The sequence below is a fragment of the Haliaeetus leucocephalus genome, unplaced genomic scaffold, assembly GCF_000737465.1.
Source record: "Haliaeetus leucocephalus isolate CR32 unplaced genomic scaffold, Haliaeetus_leucocephalus-4.0 Scaffold555, whole genome shotgun sequence".
Classification (NCBI taxonomy): domain Eukaryota; kingdom Metazoa; phylum Chordata; class Aves; order Accipitriformes; family Accipitridae; genus Haliaeetus; species Haliaeetus leucocephalus.
Genome location: NW_010972991.1, coordinates 19,152,827 through 19,156,451, shown reverse-complemented (window position 1 = coordinate 19,156,451; position 3,625 = coordinate 19,152,827).

Sequence of the window (3,625 nt, the reverse complement as noted above, 5' to 3'; positions counted from 1 at the left end):
ATGGCAGTATGTATGGGTAGGGGAGGGGGGGGGCGGGAGAAAACTTTTAAGATAACTTTGTGGAACTCTCGTCTGGAAGAGTTGGAAGACCTCAAGTGTTCCTTATGCAGGCACCTGTTTTGCCAGGCAACCCAGCGATGAGTCCTCCTCTGTGCCCAGTGACTTTGGAGATGTATGTTGTGCCTTAACTGAGGGACTGTGAAATCAGAAGAGATCTCAGACTAAACAAAAAAAAAATTACATTTGAATTAAAAAGGATTTCCTTTAAAAAAAAAAAGAAGCCATAGTTAAGCTGGCTGGTTATGCTTCTTTTGCTTCTTTATTGTTTGAACGTAGTAAAATTACGAACAGAAAACAGACTATTATAAAATTCCATGTGACTGCTACCTGGCTTTCCATGTGTGTGTGGGAGGGTTCTGTGGTATGCATAAAACAGATCTCAATAGTTGTATTTTCTGTCAGTCAAATCCTGTATGGACTTTTCAAGGTGGTTTTCTGCAGAGTTTTGGTTGAGAGTTGGGGAGGTCCATGTGTTCTCCTTCAAAGATTGTACTGCTTTAGACTAATGCAGTGTGAAACAGCGTCCTTTTCATAACCACCAAGAGTTTAGATACTTCTGAATTACAAAAGAATGTGATCCATCAGTTTTTACTTTTTGGGGAGGGGAAGGGGAACCCTTAGAAATTCAGTGAAACAAAGGCTGTGGTCCTGGCCTAACTGAGTTTTGCCAGGGACAGTTTAGGATGGAGCAGCTACCTCAGGTGCTTATTTCAAGTGACCTGTTAAAAGTAACCCTGCCATGCCAGCATCATCTTTCATTTGACTTGAACTATTTCGTTCCAGTTTTGTGTCTTAGTTACACTGGCCTTTAGTTTGGCTGGAAAGCTAGAGTTTTTCAAGGTCTTTGAAACTTTTTCAGCTAAATCTCTTCCTCTGTGCTTGCCAGCAGGGTCTGAGTAGCCACTTCAAGAACCAAATCTGAGATTCTTACTCGAGCTGGCTCTCCAGTATTTCTGCTGTAAGTTGTGTCTATGGGCTGTGTACAGTAGGGTTAATACTGGCATTACTTTAAGCATGAGACTTTCACAGTTTATTTTAACGTGGGTTTTTCCCCCCCTCATAGATAACTTCCTTTTTTTTTCTGTCACAGTCATGCTTGACTGACTATTTTTAAAACTTAAAAGTCTTAATCATAATAAAGATTTTAAATATTTTTTTCCTTTTTGGTGGAATTCTTTTCTGCAGGTTCCAGGGACAGAGATTCAAAAAGCTGTCTGCTCTGAACTAATGTAATGATTTAATTAAAAAAAAAAAAAAAGAAAGAAAGAAAGGAAAACTTGCCTTTTAATAAGCAAAAATAATGTTACTTAGATTTGACCTAGGGATTGAACACTTTTGAACAGTAGTAGTAGTAAAATGTATTTAAGTGCTTTCCTGGAGTGGGCTCAGGATGCTTAGCACGTGGTAGAACTGAGCTGGAAAATCAATATTGTGCTATTTTATATTCATATACTCCAGAGATGTGGTTCAAAGTCATCCAAGTCATGCATCCTGCTGTTAACCTTGGAACTTCTTTATGGTGTTTCTGGAGTGTGTCTCTTACTGCAAGTCCTTTGTAGGCATGCAGAACAGCAGATTCAGTGATCAGTTTTGTAATGATTAAAGCACTTCATTTTTTACTGCCTTGAATATAAAAAGTACTTTGTAGACTGTGACAGAGACACATAATTGACGGGTTCCAGGTCTGGCATGTTGGTGACTGAGAGGGGCAGGTTTTACATATTCAAGGATTTCCATGTGGTTTGAATTTCTGTAGTCACATCATCTAAGTCCTAGGCTATGGGAAACTTGAGGTCAGAAGTTGGGTGTGTCACATCAGAAAATAGCTTTTTTGCCTGCTTGCTTCCAGGCAGGATGTCTTGTCGTGCAGCACAAGGTGAGCATGTGGAAGCAGGATTGCAAGTGCTTCATTTTGCATTAATAATTCCATCATTAAAAATCTTTACTTTGTGCTAGTGTGCCACTGGGATTCATCACTCTGTGCTGCCAGAGAACATCGTGCTGGAACACATTTTCTTATGTAAAGACTTAATGTAATGCTGACATCTCTTGAGATTACCATACACTGTCTTTCAAAAAGTGTTTTACTTCTGCTTCGTGTTGCTACTTTTATGGAAGACATGATACAGTTGGAGACTTTAAACTCTTTAGACTTAATTGTTCCAAATATTTCTAGAGAGGTCCACCTCGAAGGTATTTTGACAGGTTAACTGGGGAAAGAATTCTTAATTGCAAATTGTGTTCTGTAGGCATGGCAAACCAGTGGCTCATCCCTGCTCCAAATTAGCTATCAACAGGGCGTTCTGCTAAGGCTTTAAGGACATCTCCCTCGGCATGGTAAAAACTCTCAGCAAGGGGTGCTGACTAGCTTGCAAGTATTAAGGTGCCCTGTGTGGCAGTTAAGTGGTTTAAGGGCTTATATACACTAAACATCAAAGGGGAAGGGGAAAAGACGCAGATGTGCATTTTTCAAAATAAGTTTGGTTTTGGAGAATGTCATGTTGGTGATCAGGATTTTTTGTTAGAGTTGAAAAGAAAGTTGGATGCTGAGAAGCTGAGCAAACAGTGTTATGTACCTCAGTACAAGAGCGTGTGAGGAGGCTGCAGAATGTGTAGTAAGGGCACTGTACTGTTACATACCTACTGACTCGCCCCAACAAGTTTGACTTCATTTCAGAGCACTTTCAGATTCAGAATCAGTTAAAACATTGTCCAAATTTTCGTCAGTTCACAAACTGAGAGTGCACTGATGTACACTCATTATAAACCTCAGGCTGAATTCAGCACTTGAAAACCCAAGTCATTGCATGTTATCTGAGCTCTAGCAGGAGGACAGCATAAATCACAACTGAATGAGATGCTGAGTTAGTACAAAATAGGAGGTGCTGCTCTCCAAAGTGACAAATGTGTATCATTCTGCTCTGCAGAGACGGGGTTTCCATATGCCATGCCTAAGCCACTTGTGTTGCAAAGGTTTGTACATACATGTTTGACGTTAAATGAGTTGCAACAGAGATGATGAATTAGAATTGTGTGTTATTGCAATTAAACTTTCTCTGTGCTTTTACCAGTCCATTACTGAATACCAATGTGAGTTGGGAGATCTCTGCAGCATTGGGTCAATCAGGATTTCCCAAAGTTCCTTCAGACTGTAATCAAACACATTCAGATGTGTATGCCTATAAAATGTTTTATAGTCACAGTACAGGAATATACTTTATACTGATAACCTATATAGAGACAGACAGCAGAAAGCAGTATGAGTGCACAACATGCTTTTCTGAGTGGTGTTTACTTTGCAATCAGTTGCCAAATAATGCTATCTCAGGAGAATTATATTGTTGTTTGTGATGCTATTTGCTATAAAGTGGAGGATTAAAGGTTAGGCTTATTATTTAAACTATCAATCTTACTTCTGCCATGAGGGATCCTAAGGGGACATTTTGCACACTTGGAGGAGCCTGTGGTGAAGAGAAGCCAAGAGTATCTTTGGTTTCTTTAATTAGAAGAACATTAGCAGCCTTGATCTGTCTTAGATAGAAGAGACAGTATAAAATATACAGTA